Raw genomic sequence first — 23,633 nt, 5'->3', positions numbered from 1 at the left:
AAGGGGGCGATGGCCCAGTCTAGAACCCCCTGGCGACGGCTACCGCACCTTTCCATTCTGCACAACGCTCAACCACTTCACAAGAGGGAGATCTGCCCATGGACCCGACTGCCCCAAACACGCCAGGGCCCTGGCTCCGTCTTCCCCGATCCTTGGCCCGCCCAGGGTCTATGTGAGGGAGAGCCGCTGTATTAACTGCAGGCGTTAATCTGAGCGTACTTGGCCGGCTACTGCTTTTCACACAGGCTCCTACACACCCAGAGGCTGGTGGTACACTGAAATCAACCCCCTCCAGAGGTCATTTCTCTAATCATGGCACAGCTTTGAGACGCCAGCACGGGCCTTGCACACACATCTGCAAAACCCCCATGATCATTTCCTGGATTAGCTTAACCCACGCGCCCAGCCCATCACTGATCGGCGTGCAACACTCCAGCAGGGCCTCTGATGCCAAGAACGGGGAGCGTTCCATGTGGTTCCATCCGCTCTGGTGCTGACCTACCCCCGACACTTCAGAGGCGGCAGGGAACACATCAATGAGCCTGAGCAATTGCGCTGTGTTATACCAAGGAAAGGAGAAATTCCTCCTGACCCCGGCTGGTGATCGGCCCTGCAGCATGAGAGTGGCTCCCCTTGAAACACCATTTCAGCTCACACAGCAAAGAAGTTACAGAATCTGGAGTCCAGCCTCAGCTTTTGCCTCAATGACCCCCCCACCCCACCCCCCCGGTAGTGAACTACACCAAGTTAAGTGTAAAGGATTTCCTTTTCTCTGCCTGAACCCTGCATCCCTTTGTTTCCAGCGCAAGTCCCCTCTCACATCAGGGCCGAGGTGGGGGATCTGACAGTTTCCTGGCACGTTCCAGGCTGAAGGGCAGACAGTAGGTGACTTGTCTGACAGGGGGAGGAATCAATCTGCCTCTGAAGGAGGAGAGCGATTAGATTTTCACAACTACTTTGGAAATTAGGCGGGTTTCCTTGTTTCTAGACGGTAGGATCCTGAAGGAGTCCTGGGCTAGGTCTGGGAACGCCGGCACTTGGCTCCAGCATGGAGAAGGCGACCGCATGGCTGGTTAGTCCCATTACAGTGGGAGTCACCCGGTGGCAGCATTACACTGTTGGCGAAATGCTTGCGCGGCTGTTCGGTTTGTGATGCAGTTTCCGGTTGGGGGAGCTGTTGCAAATGGCAGGGGAGCTTGACTCACCCTAGCCGGAGTCAGTTCTTGGGGCAGCATTGCTCCCTGGAAACCAGGCAGTAGAGTTGGGCTGGGATGGCTAAAGCAGCGGTTGCCTCCTTGTCCTTTGTGACCACCTGGGCCCTAGGCCGCTGTATAAACACATGACGCGACGTGTGAACTCTGAGTGCGTGCCACGGATTTCTCCTCCAGCGAGAAACCCTCTTGCTAGGCCCTGGCATCTGCTACCGCTGGGCACGGGGGGGGGGTATGTTATAGAACATTCCTGCTCTGCAGCCACTCCCCCGCGCCCTGCACCCGCTGTGCCACCGTTGCTAGCTAACGTGGCATGAGCCTCCACGGCCGGGCAGGATCCCCCGGCACACTCAGCAGGGGCGTTTCACCTGCTTGCCTCCGTCACATGCAGGACGCACAGAACCCTCTGCTGAGCCCAACCGTCCCTTGCAACGTCTCTTGTCCACGCTGCCCCCACTCTGCACAGACCCCAGTGCAAGCAGCCGGCCTCTGGCTTTCCTCGCAGCCGGAGCCTCGCACGCACAAAGAAGCATCGTGCCAAGCCTCCCGTGACACGGCGAGTCACTCACATTGGTGCAAGTGAATGGTTGTCGGGCTCATTCAAAGAGGCTTATGCTGGCTCTGGTCCCTCGCCCGGAAGGGAGGGGAAGAGAAGAGCTGTTGGAGGGGAAATGAAGGGAAAATCCAGGCTGGCTATTCCGGGTGGCAGCTGCGCCCCCAAAACATGACGTGCCCCCCTCCCACTGCTCCTCTCCCTCCCAGCTGCTGCTCCCAGAAACACAACAGCTGCAGCGACCTCACACAGAAGAAAGGAAATGCTGCGTGATTGGAGCCACGCCGGAAAGCTGATCTCCTACATTGGGAGCTTGTCACAGTAGCCGCTGGCTGCTGCCACGCGTCGGGGGCATTAACCTTTGGTCACGGTCAGCACCGCCAGGTCCCTCCCTGTGCCTCACAGCCGTCTTCCCTCCGCTCACCGAGCCTCAGAGTCCACCCCAGCAGCCCACATGACCTGCCCTGTGCTCGTGCCAGAGCGTCTGTCTGCGCAGCACCTGCAACGCACTACGTGTCACTTCTCCGCCGCCTTAAATCGGCCACTTGCCAGCGCCAGGAGAAGCAGCTTCAATGAAAGACACTGAAAAAATGACTGGTGGTGTACTGTTACTGTCGTACCCGGCGAGCTGCCGGGGTAGTGCCCAGCCGGCGACAGCCGGGGGGAGCCCACAGGGGCTGGCTCAGTGCTCAGATACCCTGGGGACAGGCACTGATGGATGAATGGGTTTATCTAGGGGCTGAAGGCATGGCAAGACAAACCCCAACAGAAGCAAGAGAGAGGCCGAGGAACACGGTCTGAGCCCAGGAATGGGACGCCTCATTTTGGTTGCTGGTTCTAATAATAATTATTAATGGAGATATTCCATCCCCTAGAACTGGAAGGGACCTTGAAAGGTCATTGAGTCCAGCCCCCTGCCTTCACTAGCAGGACCAAGTACTGATTTTGCCCCAGATCCCCAAGTGGTCCCCTCAAGGGCTGAACTCACAACCCTGGGGTTAGCAGGCCAATGCTCAAACCACTGAGCTATCCCTCCCCCCACCACTGATGCTGAGGCCCTCTCTGAGCTCAGGCATGTCCCTTACCCACCCCGTGATTCAGTTTCCCCATCTGCTGAATGGGTATGAAGCTGCTGGGCTGAGGATTAATGTTTGGAAAGGCTGAAGCAGTGCTCTGTATTAAGACCAGGGGAGTATTTAGGGGTAATCCTCCTGAGAGCTCATTTACTGAATTAACTAATGGGTTAATTACTACAGCTCTTTGAAACCGGGCCTCCCTGATGGAGACTGCCCTTCAACCTGAGGGCTGGGGCCGTGTGCTCAGAGAGCAGATCATCAGTTCTATCCCTGCAGTAGCTGACGACAGCGCTGTCTGCTCTTATGGACGCTGCGGTCCTGTGTGAAGAGAGGTCTCGGCTGCTATCAACAGTGGCCTCCTCTAATGGCTGGGCTGCAGAGGGTAACAACCTACCACTGCTACTTGCCAGCCGAGTAGCTCCTTTAGCTCAAATGACAGGGGCCTGTGCTCGGAGTGCGGAAGGGCCCGGGGTCATTATGTAAAGTTGCACTAGGCAGCGGGTACGGAACCTTTGAAGTGGAGCAAAAGACTGCAGACGCCAGACGAACCAGCCAAGCTATTGTTCCAGTAATTACCAGAGGCAAATTACTGCCAATTAACCTCGGTCTTTGTTTGCTCCGTATTCAGGGTCCGCATTCTGGTCCCTGGCTCAGGTCCGGATTTGCCAAAGGACTCAGGATCTGGGTATCGAATGGCTCTGGAAGGGGCTCAAACCCGCGCTCCTGCCAAGCCGGGCAGAGTGGCCCAGCCATCGTCCTGATTGCGACAACAGCTGGGACTCGCGCCGCTCCTGTACCGGCCCTTTTCTCCGCTCGGCGCAGGGTGATCTTTATCCACTGCAGTCAAACAGGGTCAAGGGCAGCGTAAGGCCAGTTTTGCCGGCTCACTTTCCCACCGCCCCAGCCCCCCACCACACGCCAAGCTCCGCTCCGCCCGGCATGTCCTGCCACTCGCACAGTCAATCCAACCCAGAATTTCCTGGAAGGAGCTTGTGGCTCAAAACTATTTGTTGATACTGATACGGCACTGAGACGCCCATGCCAGGGAGGCCACAGCTACTTCCCAGCAAGAGCTGCTAAACCCCGAGCCCCTGCATGTTCCCCCGCGACGGACGGACATAGGGAAGCGACTGGAGTTTCTCTGCACCCATCATTCCAGAGTTTCTGTGCTGAGATTCCTGGGATGGACGGACATTTCTGAGGAGTCTTCCCAGCACCCCAAAGCAAATCCCGCATCGCAAAGCCTTGGACTCGGAGCCAGCGCTGAATTCCACGACTGGCCCACATCTCGATAACCAGCCAAACCAAGCCTGATAATGCCAGAGAGCGGTCAGAAAAAAGCTCTGGGAAAGATTCCAGGTCTGGAAAAGCCAGTTCGCAGCGAGAGACTGAAGGAACGGGCTCCGTTTAACTTATCCCAGCCCCGCAAGGGGAACAGACTTCTGAGAGCAGAGGCTGGACACCGTGCAATGCCTGGAAGCTGCAGCTAGAGACATTCAGGCTACGAATAAGGCCCCGGGTTTTAACGGTGAGGTAATTAACCACTGGAACAATGGATCTAAAGATGGGGTCCATCCTCCATTACTTGAACCCTTTAGGACGTCTCTTTAGGACAATAGGGTCTATCTCAACTACAAGTGACGGTCTTGCTGCAGGAATCATTGGGGGGTTCTCTGACCTGGATGATGCAGGAGGTCAGACTGGGTGATCATATTGGTCCCTTCCGGACTCAAAATCTATGAAGACCCCCAACACGAACACCCCTGGGCATTGGGGGTGAAGCTGAGACATAGTTCTGGGTCCTAATCTTAAAGCCAGTTTCACACAATGATGCTTTGTCCTCTACTATCACCTGCCATCCAAGGATCTCAAAGCACTTCACAATCAACCGGAAAGTCGGACTGACGTGCACCCGTGCAGTCAGGATCATTATAAAGTTTGTGGACGATACCAAGCTGGGAGGGATTGCAAGTGCTTTGGAGGATAGGATTAGAATTAAAAACGATCTGGACAAACTGGAGAAATGGCCTGAAGTAAATAGGATGAAATTCAATAAGGACAAATGCAAAGTACTCCACTTGGAAAGGAACAATCAGTTACACACATACAAACTGGGAAATGACTGCCTAGGAAGGAGTACTGCGGATCACAAGCTAAATATGAGTCAACAGTGTCACACTGTTGCAAAAAAAGTGAACATCATTTATCAACAGGAATGTTGTAAACAAGACACAAGTAGTAATTCTTCTGCTCTACTCTGTGCTGACTAGGCCTTAACTGGAGTATTGTGTCCAGTTCTGGGCACCACATTTCCTGGAGCCCGGGCACCACGGGCCCATTTAACTCGCCGCCCCTGGTTACAAGGAGAGAGAAAAATTGTTCTCTAACTTCTGAGGACAGGACAAGAAGCAATGGGCTTAAATTGCAGCAAGGGAGGTTTAGGTTGGACATTAGGAAAAACTTCCTCACTGTCAGGGTGGTTAAGCACTGGAATAAATTGCCGAGGGAGGTTGTGGAATCTCCATCGTTGGGGATTTTAAAAGCAGGTTAGACAAACACCTGCCAGGGATGGTCTAGATAATAATACTGAGTCTTGCCATGAGTGGAGGGGACTGGACTAGATGACCTCTCGGGGTCCCTTGGAGTCCTACGATGCTATAATTGTCCCCATTTTACAGATGGGAACATCAAGGCCCAGAAAGAGCAAGTGATGTGCCCCAGGTCATACAGTGTCAGGACTCCAGCTATGGGATCCGGGACGAGGCCAGGGCTTGGGGTGGAGGGGCCTCGAGAACGTGGTCCAAGTTCAGGGCAGAGGGTTAAGGGCAGAGGCAGAAGTCCGTACCAATGTCACACCGTGGGACTGGGTCGGAGTTGAACTTGATGAGCTGCCCCGGAGAGCCAAGAACGCCAGCCAGAGTAGAGTTAGGGCGAGATGTCAGGAGCGGGGCAGGGAACCGGGAACTGGAACCAGGAGCACAGGCCAGAGATCAGGAGCACACAGTAGGGTCTGTGGCAGCCTTATGGCACAAACAGCCTCCAGGTATTTTGCCTAGTGCACCTGGGCCAATCAGGGAACGTGGTCGGCTCCGTCAGGTGGGACCTCTAGGGGCAGGACATCCAGTGTTGCTTGCACCCGGAGGGCTCACAGGCTGCTGTTTCCTGCTTTGCAGAGGTGGCAGCGTGGATACGGGCAGCCACCCTGGGATCCCATTCCCCAGCCCCTGGGAGTCACCCAGGTTACAGCCCCGTGTGTCCGTAGCAGAGCCGGGAATGAACAGACTTCTCTCAACTCCCAGGCCGGGGCTTGGACCCTTAGCTCACGGCTCCTGTCACTTGCTAAAAGCTGGGCATTCCCACCGACGGGGTCATCACAACATCTGGAGAAGACCCCAACATTCGGTTGCCTGCACTGGAGGTTCTCTGAGTTTTCCAGCCAGGATCTGTTCTGCCCTGGCACTTCTGCTCCCAGTCTCAACTTGGAAAGCCAAAAATGATTTAGAAGAATCCAACCATTTCACACCTCCCAAAGCAATCCAGCGTGGGTTGAGTTTCAGCGGAGGTTCAGGCCAAATCTCTTTCCATCTGGACAAGGACGCTCCCGATTCCCGAGGAGGCTTCCTTCGGGTCTGCTCCCACCACAGGCCTCTGTCTTTCCTGGCAACTCAGAGACATTGTCCAGAAACTGCTGCTCTGCGGGGAGCCACCCATGGTAATTCCCACCGGTCTGCCAAGGGCTGGTGAGCCAGGCTGTCCTTGGACTGCCCATGGACCCACCACCCAAAGAGTCACTTGGCTGGAGACCAGGAAGGAATGGCAACAAATTGAGGGCTCATTCTTGGTTACACTGGGGGGAATCTGGAGTCCCTCCCCTCCTTTCCACGGAACGCTGGATTTATAGACTTCAAAGCCAGAAGGGACCGTTCTGAGCATCGAGTCTGATCCCCAGCACATGGCAGGCCAAGGAACCTCATCCAGCGCCTCTGTTATCAAGCCCTGTCATTTCCGGTTCAGCTGGGGCAGACAGAGCCAGTTTGATTTTAAAAGACTCCAAGTGAAGGAGGCTCTACCACATCCCTAGGCAAGTTCTTCAGTGGTTCATGACTCTCACCGTTAAATGCTTTATTTCTTGTTCCAGCTTCAACTTCCAGCCACAGATGTCACTGCTCCTTCTTCTCCTAGATGGACGAGCCACCTACTCTCAGAAATCTTCTCCTACAAAGGAGCATGAGCACGTCACCTCTTAACCTTCCCTTTCTCAAGTCTCTCCCTACCAGGCCTGGTCTTCAGAGCTCCAATGCTGCCAACAAAAGTAAACGGTCTGTCCTACTCCCACTTGTTGTGCCCCTGCTTATACCACCAAGGAGCTGTGACGAAGTGGGACTGTTCTCAATGTTTCCTCTGAATACTGTGTGGGTGCCTCAGTTTCCCCTATGCATTTCTTAAGTCTCCAGCGTGCATAAATGTCTGACACTCGGTCTCCTGGCAACAAATTGCCGGGGCCCTTCCCCTCTGCAAGGGGATGGCTAAAGGTGGACAAAGAGATCAGGTGACCTCCTGGCCCGGGAAAGAGACAAAGGCCAGAAAGGAGGGGCTGGAGGGGGTTTTGGTTTGGAGCTGGCTGGGGATGGGAAGTGAGGGCAGACAAGGTTGTCTGGCTCGCTGGGCCCCAGAATGGACTCAGCTGAGGGGTCCCGTTCTCTGTACATACAAGCTCTGTTTTAGACCGTGTTCCTGTCATCTAATAAACCTCTGTGGTACTGGCTGGCTGAGAGTCACGTCTGACTGCGAAGTGGGGGGGTGCAGAACCCTCTGGCTTCCCCAGGACCCCGCCGGGGCGGACTCGCTGTGGGAAATGCACGGAGGGGCATATGCTGAATGCTCCCAGGAGAGACCCAGGAGGTGAAGCCATGTGAGCTTCTTGCCCTGAAGACAGTCTGCTCCGAGGGAGAGGGGGCTCCCCAGAGTCCTGACTGGCTTTGTGGGGAGCAGTTCCAGAGCATCGCCCGGGGACTCCGGGACAGGAGTGCATTTCCCCCACTCAGGATCTGTCTCCACTTGGAAACTTACCGAAGGAGCGACTCCCAAACAATCACTCCAAAGTGGATTAAGCTAACCCACAAGCAGGTGCTCTCACTCTGGAAGAGGAGAGTCCACATGGGGCTTATACCTAGATAATTACATCAGAATAGCTACTGCGGTAAATGTCCAAGTGTAGACAAGCCTGTGAACATGGGCTGCCCACCACGCCTGCCTGGTCTGATCTGCTCCGTTCCAGGAGTTGCTACATCTTCAGGTTCTCACTCGCTTCTCAACAGAACCCTGCGCCGCGGCACCTGCCCACGTCCCGGGGACCGGTGTGTGACTAGCAGGTAGCCTCTGCCACGTTTCCAGAGGCCCTCCCCATGCCAGGCAGGGCCTGGCCCCTTTGGTGGAAAGCTCATCAGAGGGACAAGCCTTGACTAGGGCGTTTCGTCCCCTTAGATGCTCCCTGCAGTTTGCTGACGGCTGTGAGGGGGCAGAGGGCGGGAATCTTGCCCTTCATCTGTGCTCACCGCATGGCTCTGTGAGGTCAGTTCCAGAGCTGGATTCATTGGTTACCAGTAATCAGCTAATGGCACTGAAAAGGAAACGCTGTTTCTCCTCCCCAGCCGCCCGCCACAAGCAGGGTTATTTGCTTGTCCTCCCTGTCCAGCCCCCGTCCATCCCGTCGTTCACGCTGTGCCAGGCAAGCTGCTAATCACTGGCTCTTCCTCTACCCCGAACCCCCAGGTCCCTTCTCCTGGGCTGCTCCCCAGCTGCGCCTTCCAGCGGCCGTGTTTGTGTTCCCGGCGCTGTTTTGTTTTGGGTTGGGGTTTCGATTTGAATGGAGAAATGCTACCATAAAAGGCCCCGTTCTCCTGCCCTCCAGGGCTGGCGCCGATCCACAGAGCGCTTGGAATGTTCTGCTTGGACCCGCTCACGAGCCGAGTTTTGGCTACGGGGGGAGGGCTGTTTACACAGTGTCTCTAGGCCTTTGCATGAGGAAAAAAAAACCGAAGTGCCAGCATTTAGGGAGCTCCCGCTTGAGACCCTAAGACTGAGCGTAGATCCTGCGGGCGAGGCCTTTCACGGAGCGTGAGGCCAGAAGGGCTGGTCAGCGGATCAGTCTCCCCTCTTGTATATCACAGGCCTTTCAGCCTCACGCCGTTACTGAGCTCTGTATTGTATTCCTGCAGCCGCAGTTGGACCAAAGCGTTTGAGTCCTCAGGGGACAGGCCTCACACGACAGCACCGGCCCAGGATGGGGCCACGGGATTTCATTCTCCCCCCTCCGGCTACACGCTCGGGGATGCCGGTTAACCCTGGGCTTGAACCCATTCTCCCATCCCCTGGCTGCTCGGGCCAGGCCTCTGGGGGAGACCCCTAGCGGTGATGCTAGACAGTGCGGGCTGGGAACCGGCGCGTCAGACAGAATCCCCTTTATAGTCCACACAGCCCCAGCCTGTCTCCTTTCTCCCGTGAAACATGCTAAAGGCAGCACTGGCCAGCGACTGGGAGAAACATCCCCACTGCGAGATCTGATGGTGGGAAAGGCCGGGAGCCCCCCTCAATGCCGGAGGGTACCTTAGGCGGGCCGCAGGCCCAACCCCACTGATCTCACTTGAGCCGATCGGCAGGCGCTCCCTGGGCACGTGGGCCCCAAGTCATGTGTGGGTTTACGTACTAAAGTTCCAGGCCTTGTCTCACGGACGGCTGCCCTCGCAGGGGGCATCTGGCAGGTAATGGAACTGGGCGCTAAACATCAACTCCGGACCCGCCTCGCTGGACCGAAAGCAGACAGGAGAGGGGAGGGGAGGGAAAGAGAGCTGAGGTGCCCGAGAGTCAGTGCAGGCCAGTGAAACGGGCAAATGGGGAACATGTTTTATCCTGGGCCGAAACAGAACCAGCCCCTGAGCAGTGCTCGCACGCCAGCAATGCACCTTCCCGCGACAGGGGGCGGGGGGTCCAAGGCAGGGCACAGGCCCCGCTCACCACCATCTTTGGGACCATGGTATCAATAGAATCAATGGCCAGAGAGGGGGCTCTGCTCTGACCCCAGGCCTCAGCCCTCCAGGCCTGGGTGGAGGCAAATCAGAGACGCCCGCGCAGCCCTTCCTGCTCCGGCTCGGTGGATCCATGGGGGACGTCGTTCCCCAGGGCTGTGAGCCCCGTTCTCTGTGAGGACCTGATCCTGGGACAGCAACGGGAGTCCCAACATCCCGGTTCCTCTCGGCATCAGGCTCCCAGGTACAAAGCCTGTCCCCAGAAGGGACCTTGGAGCCTTGCCCCAGCTGCAGTGACCCGGCCCCTACCCCGGCCCGTATTTGTTCTTTGCACACACAGGTGAGGGGTGCACGGAGGCAAGAGGGAACAGAGGCACAAGTGGGAGAGGTGGAAAGGAGCCAGCCCCTGCCCTCCCCTGCAGGGTATTCCTGGGTGCTCCGCCAGGCCCGTGCGTGAAGATCTTCTCCAGCAACACAGCTCGCACAGGGACGCAAAAGCTGGTGTCTAGAAGAGGAGAAGCTGGGGTGACATCCTGGCCCCAGGATAGTCAATGGCAAAAGTCCCATTGACTTCAATGGGGCCAGCATTTCACCCCGGATCTTCTGCCTGGAGCTCCATCCGCCCCTTCTGTGCAGGATGCAGAAGTCCCCTTAGATGACTTTAAAAGCTCACTCACCCGCCACAATGCACCTTTCAAGCTCCACGGGTCCGACACGTGCCCATCACATGTGCTGCACCCCATCCAGTGCACTATATGTCCCAGTAACAGCGATGGGGGTGAAATCAGACAATCACCGCACTCTCGAATGAACTCACACAGATCATAGAATCCTAGACTATCAGGGTCAGAAGGGATTTCAGGAGGTATCTAGTCCAACCCCCTGCTCAAAGCAGGACCAATCCCAACTAAATCATCCCAGCCAGGGCTTTGTCAAGCCGGGCCTTTAAAACCTCTAAGGAAGGAGATTCCACCACCTCCCTAGGTAACCCATTCCAGTGCTTCACCACCCTCCTAGTGAAATAGTGTTTCCTAATATCCAACCTAGACCTCCCCCACTGCAACTTGAGACCATTACTCCTTGTTCTGTCATCTGCCACCACTGAGAACAGCCTAGAGCCATCCTCTTTGGAACCCCCTTTCAGGTAGTTGAAGGCTGCTATCAAATCCCCCCTCACTCTTCTCTTCTGGAGACTAAACAAGCCCTGTTCCCTCAGCCTCTCCTCAGAAGATAAACGACCCAAACATCCTCCGGCCTGCGTCGAAGACTTTTCACAAAGCGATCGCTCCAGAGCTGACCTCTCCATCCTCAAAGGAAACCTGCACGAGACGAGCCCAGGAGCTTCAGTTCATAACTCTAGACACGGAAAACCCTGGACTGAGCAGAGACACTGGATTTGTGGCTCATTACAACGATCTGTGACCCACTAGCCCCCCTTTTCTGGCTAGTCTCACGACTGCAGGGGTGTTAATGGGCCGCTGTATCTGGAATGGTCCCTTACACTTCGCGCTAGCTACTTCTGCCAAGCAATCTGTTCGACCTGGCGTTGTGCCGTGAGAACCTTTTCCGGCCCCGAGGAAGAGCTCCAAGGCTCCAAAGCTTGTGTCTCATCACAGAAGCTGGTCCAATAAAAGAGATCACCTCCCGCACCTTCACTCACCCTCCCCAGCACCCTCAGAAATCCGGGCGGGCCGCTCTCCAGTGCTGCATGACCACCAGGGACAGCAATAAGGTCCCCAGCAAACCGTTCAAGGATCGTGCACCAGCGAGTCCGGCACTGCCCGGGGGCAGGATATGGTCCCCAGGGAGGCGGATACGCCTCCGATCTGACCCCCCTCGACCCGGAGCTTGGCCGGCAATGCCCACGATGGCTCTGGGGAAGCCGGACTGCTCCAGCTCATGCCCTGTGTTTGCACCCTCGAGCTGTCTGCCGGGCGGGTTCGTTCTCTGCCTGCCTGCACGGCCCTCCCAGCGGAGGCACCGCTCTGAAAACAACAGCCCCGGCAGGCTCCGGTTAAGAAGCCCCCTTGGGGGTGAGCAGCGCCCAGTGCCAGATCCTCAGCTGGTGTCAAGCCACCTGATTTCAGAGCTACACCCGTTTACACCAGCTAAGGATCTGGCCCCAGGTTCCTGCAGCCCAGTGTCCCCGCCTCCCGCCCACAGCAGAGGAGACTATTGGTCCATCTAGTTGCTATATCCCGCCTCCAGCCGTGGCCAACACCAACTGCATCAGGGTAGGGGCAAGATCCCCCCTAGTGGACAATTACGGAATGACCCATCTCCCGTCCTAGCCGATCACGGCCCCACCTGTCCGGTTATCCTGCCTGCATCATTGGCCAACGCTGCGGGTTTCAGAGGAAGGCTGGGAAATGCCCACAAGGCATGGCGGGTAAGACATTCCCTCCCTGCAGGCGCTCACCGTCTGCCTGGACCAATGCGGGTCTGGGCAACTTCCTCAAAACCCTGCCACCGCATCTGACTCACAACCCCCCCCCGCCTCCACACACACCCCCAACACGGCTCCCCCACAGGGACAGGACGGCACGTCTCTTTGGTCTGGTTTTGTACAGCACCAAGCACTCCAGGATGGAAGCCATACGCACTACTCCAGCCCAATACGCTGACTAACAGTAATTCAGCTGGGCCCGGGGAACCAAAGTTAGCTGCCAAATAAACAAGTGAGGAGGGGCTGTCCTGTGGTCCGCCAGGTGAAATGGCCACAGACCAGCCATCCCAGCCTGTGGGCTAACAGCAAACCCAATGGGGCAGATGCATTTCATGCAGAGGGTCATGCCTCCTCTCGACCTGCCAGGAGTGAGCATGTGATGGAGCGTAGAGGAGTCTTTAGCCATACAGCGAGGGTGACAATACAGCTGAACGGACAGGAACAGCACAGAAGAGGCCTTCACCCTACAGTGGGGCGGGTAGAAACGGATGGAGCCAGGGACCATTCTGCACAGCGCTAACAGGTGATTTTATCGCATCTCACAATATTTGTTGTTCCCCTTAAAGCCTCAGCTCCCGGAGACACGTGACTGGAGGAGAATCGTGGCTCTCGCTTTCAAAGAAAGAGCAAGTTTCTAGGCCTCCTGGTTCTAGAGAAAAGCCGGAAAACGTGACGTAAAAGCTCATAAACCAGAAGGGAAAGGAAAAGCCCCCAAAACGTCGGTTTTATATATAAAAATCGCATGATGTTAAGGTCTATCTCATGATTCTTGGGCCTGACAAGATTTCAGGGCCCTCGGGGCAGGAAGGCAGAGTTGGCGAGATCAGAGACCCAGTGCCCGGGCATTAGGGTGACCAGACATCCCGATTTTATAGGGACAGTCCCGATTTTTGCGTCTTTTTCTTATATAGGCTCCTATTACCCCCCACCCCTCCACCCCACACACACACACACACACACCCTCTGTCCCGATTTTTCATATTTGCTGTCTGGTCACCCTACCGGACATGTACATGAGAGACAGAGCCGCTAGCTAAACCTGAGGGTTTCATCCCCCACCTCCAGCCCTTGTAGCCAAGCCGATCCGCACTTGCTAAATAAATACACAGCAGACTCATCCGCCCATCTTTGTCCGCTCCTGCCTCCGCTTCCTCCAGGGGTTAAGACACTATGCCGGAGCGAGACACAACATCGACTCCCTCTCTTGTTATTCAGACACAGGCACGCCGCCCCTTGTCGCCCCGAATCACGGCCTGCCTTTGATCAAGGCGGCCGCACGGCTGAATCGGTGGAGATGCACCGGCCAGCTCCAAAGAGCCGCGGCTGTCTCGGAGATCACGTTGGGCAGCACGCTCCTTTAATGCAAGCCCCCGCCTCACACCTCGCTCCTGGCCGGTGATGCTAGGATCAGGCTGTCAAGGGTCTGTTCATTTCGAGTACTTCGCATGGGCTGTCGCAGACCCGAGCTCCTGTGTTCTGTCGGCCCCCGGCCTGGTGCAACGCGGGATAGCCGGACACCAACAGTGCTGCTCCCGCCCCCGCAATTTATCACCTTTCCTCTAGTCCCCTTGCGAAGAGCATATTTTCCTTCCTTAGAGGTTCTGAAGGCCCAACCTGACAAAGCCCTGGCTGGGATGATTTAGTTGGGGTTGGCCCTGCTTTGAGCAGGGGGTTGGACTAGATACCTCCTGAGGTCCCTTCCAACCCTGATATTCTGTGATTCTATGATTCTACATTAGCCAGCAGGCCTGAAACACAAGCAGGAAACACCGACCACAGCTGTTTGCTGTCTTTCTAGGGCCCCTGCTCCGCGAGCGGCATGGAAAGTCTCCGCAATGCACAGCTCTGGGGGGCTCCCCGTCAGTTGAGCTGTCAGCCGAGCAGCTGCGCTGAGGCGACCAGGCCCCTCGCCACTCTTGGGACTGCATGAGAAAGTTAGAGCCCCTGCTTCTTGCGGGATGGGGTAGTTCTAGCCCTGGGTCCTTGTCCCCTCATTGCCAGGGGGCTGAGCCCTCGGGCTGGGGGCTGCAACAAGAGGACGTCAGACTGATAACAGCTCACCCGAGGTGAGCAGGGCAAGTCCGCGGAGGGGAGACTTCCAAGAGCAGGGCACTGCAGGGAGTGGGGCTGGTAATTGAGTGTGGCGGGCTTTAACCTGTGGTCCCAATTTTCCATCATGGCACTAGGGGGTGCTGTGCTGCAGGGAGTCGGGGGCTCAGTAGGGGGCGCTCTCCCCTAACAGCCAGGGCTGACCCCAGTGCCCCAGTCCGGCACTAGGGGGCGCTATGCTGCAGGGAGTCGGGGGCTCAGTAGGGGGCGCGCTCCCCTCAAAGCCAGGGCTGACCCCCGTGCCCCAGTCCGGCACTAGGGGGCGCTGTGCTGCAGGGAGTCGGGGGCTCAGTAGGGGGCGCTCTCCCCTCACAGCCAGGGCTGACCCCCGTGCCCCAGTCCGGTACTAGGGGGCGCTGTGCTGCAGGGAGTCGGGGGCTCAGTAGGGGGCGCTCTCCCCTCACAGCCAGGGCTGACCCCCGTGCCCAGTCTGGTACCAGGGGGTGCTGTGCCACAGACAGTGGCATGGGGGAGGCGCTCAGTCAAGACAGGCAGTGACTGTGAGATGATGCCACGGTGCTGCTTCCCTAACTACTGCCGGGCAGTAACTCGATGGGACTCAGTTTCCCCCACCCCCAGCCAGTCAGCAACTGTCCCTCCGACCCGGCCCAAGACCCCACCGTCCTGGCCAAAGCCACGGCTCGGCGCGATGTCAGTCGCTCCGGCTCTGACCGGCAGCACCCGGCCTTTCTGCAGCACCTTATAAAGCGCGAGGCAGACGCTCCCCGCGGAGACAGAGCCGAGCTGACAGAAAGCAGGCCCCAAAGGGCTCCCACCGAGCCACGCTGCAACGCCCGCTGCCGGGCAAGGTGCCACGTGGGCCGCGTTCAGCACGGCTCACTCCTCTGGGAAGCGCTGCTATTTCTCCTCCCCCGGCCCATCGGCCCTGACCCCCGGCCCCTCCTCATGCCATTCCTGGAAAGACGCCCCTGCTCCCAGCCCGGCTCTGCTCTTGTTTTCCACACTCTGCCATTCCCTTATATAGAATTTTTTTTTCTTGGTCTTGGGGCAAAGGGACAAGGTGGAGGGAAAAAAACAATGCAAGGAAAAACCATTGTTCCTGGGGACTGGCGCTTCCCGAGCAGTGTCCATCACCTGGCTGGCTGAATCCGCCTGACGAGATGGCCAGGAACGCCTGGGAGGAAACGCGCAGCTGGAACGGAGTTTAGCACCCGCAGCTTCCTCGCCTGGATGCTGGGAAGGGGATCAGCACACGGAGAGGCTGCTGGTGTGTGAGACGCAGCGTCCTGCTCTTCAAAGGACCTTCTCCTCCTGGGGGGCAACGCTCTCATTCCCCTCAACAGAGCCACTCACCCTTGATTGAACAGCTTTGATTTATGGGTCCTGACTACCTAGCAGCCACCAGGGGCTAACGGAGTGTGTTGCACCGCTCTTTGTCTTTGTCCGTGACTTAGCAACTGGCCATGGGCAGTGGGTATCATAGGCCAGGGGAGGCTAAGTCTCCCCAAACATCCAGGCGGGGCCCGGCCCACGCTCCGCCCTGAGGCTCCGCCCTTGCTCAGCCTCTCCCCCAAAGCCGGGGCTAATGCGTGGGGGCTGGGACTCGGGGTGGCTGGGGCGGACAGGCCAGGGCGGACAGGACTCGGGGCGGCTGGGGAGGACAGGCTGGGGTGGACAGGACTCGGGGCGGCTAGGGCGGACAGGCCAGGTCGGGCAGGACTCGGGGCAGCTGGGGCAGACAGGCTGGTGGTCTAGGACTCGGGGCGGCTGGGGCTGGCAGGCAGGCCAGGGCGGACAGGCTGGTGGCCCAGGACTTGGGGCGGCTGGGGAGGACAGGCCGGGGTGGACAGGACTCGGGGCGGCCGGGGCAGACAGGCCGGGGCAGACAGGCTGGTGGCCTAGGACTCGGGGCGGCTGGGGCTGGCGGGCAGGCCGGTGCCCAGCTTCAAAACCTCTTTTCCAAAATGGGACATTTGGCAAAACCAACCCCTCCCCACAGAAAGGTTCAGTTTTGACAAATCGGCATTTTCCAGTGAAAAACATTCGCTCACTAAATTCCCAACTGGCCCTACCCAGTCTAAATGGGACAGCCGACAGCCAGCGGCTGGCCAAGAGCTAGCCGGCTCTCCGAGGGGTGTGGACACGGGGACGCGTTCCTTCCATTGAGGCACAAGTACTGTGAGCCGTCACAGAGGAGTTTGGAGGACAGGCTGGAAGGAGTAAAGGGAAATTATCTGCTGAACCAGGAGGAAGAGGCTGTTGCAGGAACCTTCATTAAGACGACAGCGCTAATTGGGACCCTAGTCCCTTTCCAGAAGAAAGAAAGTACAGGCAGCCTACGTAACAATATGAGCTTGGGTTTCCAGAGTGTCTTTCACCCCATGCTGTACAAACTGCAGGCAATATATAGGCCTGGCTTCAGCCACACGTGAAATGCAGCTGCCTCTGGGGTGGAGCGCACTACTGCAGTGGTGGAGAGGCTGTTTCTTTTTCCCCCTCTGCACTGGGTGCCAGAGAACTGGGTCTCATGCACCTGGCTTGCACTGGGATGGGGAGGTTGCCCTGACATCCGCAGACCCTCCCTTGCCCTGCAGGATTTGGAAAGGTGTTGTCTGAGAGAATGGAATGTGAGATTTGCCCCCCTCTCCTCCTCCCCGGAGCCGCTCCCTTTGCTGCCAACCAGCCCACCTTTGATCAGCCTCCCTCAAATTTCAAGGCAGGTTAATTGAAAACACAGAAGCTTTTCTCCCTCCCTGCTCCTGTGTTTACATTCCTCAAAATCTCCTCCAAATATCAGCACAGCCCCTCACGTTCTGCCCTGCACAGGAATGCGGAGAGCTACTCGGAAGGGCCAGGGAGGCATTGCACATTGCAGGAACCAGACATCAGCCAACCCACCCCAACAGTCTCTGGGTCCGGCCTGGTCCAGAGTGGTACTCCATTAGCCACAGCATGGAGCAAAGGGGGCAGTCCTCCAGACGGGCCCATCTACACTAGCGTAAACCACTACATCAAGGGATCACATTAAACCAGGAAGTCTCCCAACTGCATCGTCCAGCCAAACCGTGTCTCACGCCAGGAAGCAGCGTGTTTTTAGATTCATAGATTCATAGATTCATAGATTATAGGACTGGAAGGGACCTCGAGAGGTCATCGAGTCCAGTCCCCTGCCCGCATGGCAGGACCAAATACTGTCTAGACCATCCCTGATAGACATTTATCTAACCTACTCTTAAATATCTCCAGAGACGGAGATTCCACAACCGAGCTCTGCCACAGTCTGGTCATAGGACTCTCCTGTGATACGGTGATTCTCCTGGCATGCTGTTTTCTAGGGTAGACAGCACATGAGGGCTTGCATACAAAGACAATATAACCCTTAACTAAAATCCCATCCAGCTTCCTTGCATTCCGGTTATCCAGATATACGAGTAAACCGGAATCTTCCCACCCCTTCCACATGATTGGTTCAGTCAGGAAGGACGGTCCAATGGTCAGAGCATTACCCTAGTGCTTGGAAGACCCCGATTCAATCCCTGCCCCTGGGTGATGTTTCTCTGTGCCTCGGTATCCCAGCCCTGCACTGTCTCACAAGGATAAATACGGGAGACACGACATTAACAGGGGAGGCATAAATACCTAGAAAGATGCCATGATCCAGTTTGTGTCTCAGAGTTTGGGCTCATGTGTACGATATAAGCAGCACATTGGAGATAAATCAGAGCTCACCAAACCTCAGCAAACGGGAATGTGATGCCTTCAGTGGTGTTAGAGATGTTATTTACTCCTTCTCATAATTCAAGAACAAGGGCACCAAATGAAATTAATAGGTAGCAGGTTTAAAACAAACACAAAAAAAGTATTTTTTCATACAGCGCACTGTCAACCTTTGGAACTCCTTGCTAGAGAGTGTTGTGACAGCCAATACTATAACAGGGTTCAAAAGGGAGCTAGATAAATTAATGGAAGACAGGTCCATCAATGGCTATTAGCCAGGATGGGCAGGGATGGTGTCCCTAGCCTACCTTTGCCAGAAGCTGAGATTGGGTGAAAGGGGGTGGATCACTTGATGAATCCCTGTTCTGTTCATTCCCTTTGGGGCACCTGGCACTGATACAGGGCTTGATGGACCTTCGATCTGATCCAGTATGGCCATTCTTATGTCCATATTCACCACCTTTTGCAGTTGCTTTCCATGAACACTCCAGTGCCCAGATGCTGCTAGCGCGAACTCCCGTGAAAAGACCTTTTTTAGCTCAAATGCTCACCAGTTCCGATGGGGAAAAGGTTGCAAAGGGAGAAAACCAGAGTTCTAGGGTCTGTGGAAATTACTCTACAATTCTAAACAACTATTAAAAAATCCTTTCTTTAGGTTGTGTGATTGCTTGGGTTTTTTAAATTAAATTAATGGAGATATCCCATCTCCTAGAACTGGAAGGGACCCTGAAAGGTCATTGAGTCCAGCCCCCTGCCTTCACTAGCAGGACCAAATACTGATTTTACCCCAGATCCCTAAGTGGACCCCTCAAGGATTGAACTCACAACCCTGAATTTAGCAGGCCAATGCTCAAACCACTGAGCTATCCCTCCCCCCAATCCTACTGCTGGGTATAGCTTTGCAGAAAATTGTATAGGATGCTAAAAACTATGCTCAGGCAGATTTTCCTTTCTGCTCAATTCTCTAGGACCTTTGTCTACGGGACAGCACATACCGGTACCTCAGCGATGGACACCTTGAGAACATGCTTGACCACATTGGCGGTTAGCACTGTACTGGTCAGTTACCTGATTCAGCCAATTGGGGCACAGAAACAATAGCACGTGACTTACGGCACTGGCCAACCCCGAGTGAATTGCAGACCTTGGCCAGGATCAGTTGCCAAATGATGTGCCGAGCAAGAATTACCCACAGGGGAAGTTTGCCCATAATCGCAAATGAACCTGAGACACTCGCGATCCAGATGTGGACAAGTCGCAAAGAGCAAGAAGAGGGAAAGTCACTGAAATGGTTACAAACTCTTTATTGCCCTGTTCTGTGAGGTCAAGGGGGAGGATCAACCTCCTGGAGTAGGAGGGTTTGCAAACCTACCAGCTAGTTCAGGACTCTGCCCGATATTTACACCCAGATTTCTGTAGTATATTGAAAACAGTGTTAAAATTACAGGCTTTCACTCCAAGTTATAAAGGATTTCCTGGTCCTGTCTGCACGCTACAAGGCTTTGAAGAGAAGTTTGTGCTCTGTGGTGTCAGCAGCCAGTCTGCAGCGAGCCAGCCTAGAGTAAGGTGGAGGGGGTGGAGAGTTGTGCCTCGCTGCCTTATGGAGCAGCCTGCTTTGTCTCTCTCTGTTTTGGGTTCTGGATTCTAAGAAATGAAGTTGGGTTACATTGCAACCTTCCAGCAAGAAACTTTATGCTTTTATATCCCTTCTCTGTGTGCACTGTGAACATAACAGCTTCATTCAAGAGTGATGGAATTTTTTAAAAAATGTTTTTCTAGCAAAAGAGGAAGACTGTGCTGTATATTAAGGATCCGAGTAGCACCACAGGTACATGCACTGGATACATGTTTCTGTGTACCCGGTATACAGCATTTTCCCAGTGTGACATGCCCCCCCCCACAGTGGGGGTACAAAGGTGCGGGCATTAAGGCATGTAGGGCTTTAACAAGATGGTAGGGGTGCAAGGGAGAGGGGGCAGATGTGGTTTCACTTTCCCAAAGTGGGGCTCAGCGTTCCAGAATGTAGGAACCACATAATGATTGTTATGGTCACATGGAGGAGCCCCAACATGCCGGACACTGCACAGACACACAGCGAGAGACAGTCCCTGCCCCAAAGACCTTACAATCCAAATAAACCAGGCAATGGGTGAGGGGGAAACTGAGGCATACAGAGGGGCGGGGACCTCCCACAGTCCCACAGCAAGTCAACAGCAGTGCCAGAAATTGAACCCAGCTCTTGAGTCTCAGTTCAGGGCTTCATCCACTAGACCACACAGCCTCCGGTGCTGCCCTAGATACCGGATCTATCTTTTCATTTGAATTTTTTTCACTCTCCGCCTCTCTGCTTCCCCCCACCCCATTTTTTCCATTGAGTCTTTCCACCCAACCCCCTCCTATTTTCACAGACCCAACGCGATGATGTCAAAGTCAAATCTTCTTAGCGAGGCATCAAAGAATTTGCCAGCTCGATCACCTTTCACGGCTGAACGCACCCGCTCACCCGAGTGTCTCTTGAAAGGGATAGGTTTCAGAGTAGCAGCCGTGTTAGTCTGTATCCGCAAAAAGAACAGGAGTACTTGTGGTACCTTAGAGACTAACAAATTTATTAGAGCATAAGCTTTCGTGGACTACAGCCCACTTCTTCGGATGCATATGGTATGGGCTGTAGTCCACGAAAGCTTATGCTCTAATAAATTTGTTAGTCTCTAAGGTACCACAAGTACTCCTGTTCTTTTTGAAAGGGATAGTCTCCTTCAAGCCGAAGCGCAAGTCGTCCTAAAGCTTTCAGACCAGGCCTGTCATAACTATAGGTTTGTACCGCACCTGGCACAACGGGGCTCTGAGCAGCCTTTAAGGGCTGCCACATTCTGAGCATTCAATAGGAGCCCCCCAGAAATCGCACCAATTCGACTCTGTCCATTTCTAGATCAATGGAATTAAACTGGGGTAACCCCAGACTCGGAAGCTCATCTCTCTCACCGGTCTGATAAACGAGATCACCTCCCCCACCTCGTCTCTCTGGCGTAACCCCTGGCACCGGACCCTCTGAAATCGGTTTAAATCAATTTAGCTCAATTGAGGATTAAGGGTTTAAAGCATTTCCCTGCAGGAATGCAAACCGGCACACACCAGCAGGAAAGCTCCTTAGACTTTAACTAGGAAGGGACCCAGAGGGACCAGGAACCATGGTCCAGGCTGGGGTACGTCGACACTGCAGCTGGAGGTAACACACCCGTGCTAGCTTGGCTGGCGCTAGCACGCTAAAAAGAACAGCGGAGGCGAGGCAGGACGGGTGGCGGGATGCGCTAGTGGTCCCTAGGCTAGCTGAAGGCATGCCCAGGATCTCGGACGGGATCGTGCTCAGGCAGCTAGCTTGTGCCAACGCTGCTATTTTTAGCGCACTAGCTGGATCAAAGCTAGCTCCAGTGTGTCTACGTGAGCATCGGCACATGGGGGCTCTGGACCCCAACAATCAAACAGAAAGTGAAACTAACCGGCTCAGGGTCGCCATCCCAGCCCCAGGAAATGCCAATGGTGCCCTCCAACTCCTCCAGCCTTAATCATCCCAGGCGCTACCGGGGCTGCAGCAGATATTTATCTCCACATCCTCCCCCCACACCCCCCAACTGCACCTCAGGAAGGGAGCGCGGCCTCTTCCAGTTCGAGCCAGGCCCGGGACTGAAAGCTGGCCCACAGCCCAGCGCCGAGGCGGCCTGCATGGCGGAGGATTGTTTAGGCCCATCTCTGACGCATATCCCTTCCTTTTCCACAGGCTGCCATAAACATTCCTGGCTGTCTGATCCCAGGCCCGGGGCAGGGCTGTGCTCGGGGGGTTGACGCTAACCCAGTGTGTTTTTCCAGAACGTCGCCTCTCGCAGGGCCGATCATACCCTGGAGCGAAGGGCGACGGTAGGTGCATTACCCTCAGCAGACCACCGGCAGGCAGTACCGCTCGGAGAAGCACGATCCTTTTCACAGCTCTGCTATCCTGCAAGGACTGGGGGTGGGGGGCAGAGTAAATTGTGATGCTCTGGACGGGGTGCAGCAAACTGCACACCCCACGACCAGCCAGCTGGTGCAAAGAGGGGCAGAGCCATGGTTCTCCCTAGTCGCCACCTGTTTGCTCCTAGGGTGGGGCAGGTCACCTGGCTGCCACCCATCCCTCCCTGAGCATCCAGAGCTGCATTCCTGATGGCCCTCAAGCTGCGAGCGGGCGATTGCTTCATCATCCTATTCCCCTCTATGGCCACATCAGCGTAGGCCCGGTCCAGCCCATGCATGGGAGATTCCTCTTCTGCTCCCTCCAGCACCCGTGGGGCACGGGGAACGGGCTCCCCCTAGGAAATACCTGCCCTTTTCAAGGGGTTGCTGCCAGAGGACATAACCCCAGCCTCCAGCCATGCTCTGGTGACTGGACCACAAGCCAACCTGCTGGAAGCCTGACGCCGCAGAGAAATCTCAGCGTCCGTGCTGCGCGGGGGAGAGGAGAGTTTAAAAGGGGGAGGGGAGCGCAGACCCCAGAGTCTATTGCGGATTAGAAAATCGCATGGTTTTTAAGCCCGTCTCATGATTTGGAGGGCTGGGGCGAAAGGGTTTTTGATGCATGGGGCTGGCCATGCTGTATGCGGCCTGCGTCCGGAGCACCACGCAGAGCGCTCCCCTGCGGAGCTGTCCACGGAGGAGGAACAAAGCTGTTTATTGTCGGCTCCCAGCGATGGAAAATGCCCCTGCGACCGGCCGCCCCCTCCCCTCTCCTCCCCAGCCCTCCGGAGCCTTCCCTGCTCTAGGTTTAATAAATAAGTCTAGCCACAGGGCTTCCCACCCTCCCTTCACTAAGGGGGACCAGGCCACAGCTACCCAGGTGTCAGCCGACACTTTCCTTTGCTCAGCATTATTCCATGGCAATTCATTTCACTCTCCCGCCACCCCCGCTCCCCCACCAAAAATAGTTCCTCTGCCAGGCCAGGGGCTGCACCCCGGGAGTGCCCATAGACAGTTATCGGGTCCCCGCCCCACTCCGGTGGATTGCTCAGCCCACACAGACATAAGAACAGCAATTAGCCGCCTGCCTTTCTGGAAGATCCACTTTAGCCAGCACCAGTTTGGGGGCTCAGAACAGGGGTCGCTGGATGAAATGTTCTGGCCTGGGCAGACTAGACGATCTAATGGTCCCTTATGACCTTAAACCCTAGGAGCAGTATGTCCTGACATAAATGCAGTCCCACCTACTCCCGTTTATCGGAAACCCTGCCGTCCTGGCCTGGGGATCGCTGCGCTGTCATCCGACCCGCCGCATCAGCCGCATCCCTTCCTCGTCCCGCAGCATGAGACGCATGCCCCCCCCCCCCCCCCCGCAGCACGTCTCTCATGCTGGGGGACACGGATAACACAGCAGAGACCCCCAGGCCAGGACTGCAAGGAGGAGGAGGAGCCCCCAGCCGTGGCGGAGCCCACCCCGCTGCCGAATGGCTCCTGCCCTCTCCATTATCCGAACACGAGCGCGCCCCCCTGGCTATTTGGACAACAGGAGGA

The 23,633-nt window shown here is 56.0% G+C and overlaps 1 protein-coding gene across 8 annotated transcripts in view; it reads right to left on the bottom strand.

Annotated features, from left to right (window-relative positions):
* Positions 1 to 23,633, bottom strand: part of TNS1 (tensin 1) — a 250,960-nt gene that overhangs the window by 135,593 nt on the left and 91,734 nt on the right. The window lies entirely within an intron of this gene.

This window comes from Trachemys scripta, chromosome 11 (genome assembly GCF_013100865.1).
Source record: "Trachemys scripta elegans isolate TJP31775 chromosome 11, CAS_Tse_1.0, whole genome shotgun sequence".
Lineage (NCBI taxonomy): Eukaryota > Metazoa > Chordata > Testudines > Emydidae > Trachemys > Trachemys scripta.
The sequence above is the reverse complement of the archived record's forward strand: the minus strand, read 5'-3'. Positions and strand labels throughout refer to the sequence as shown.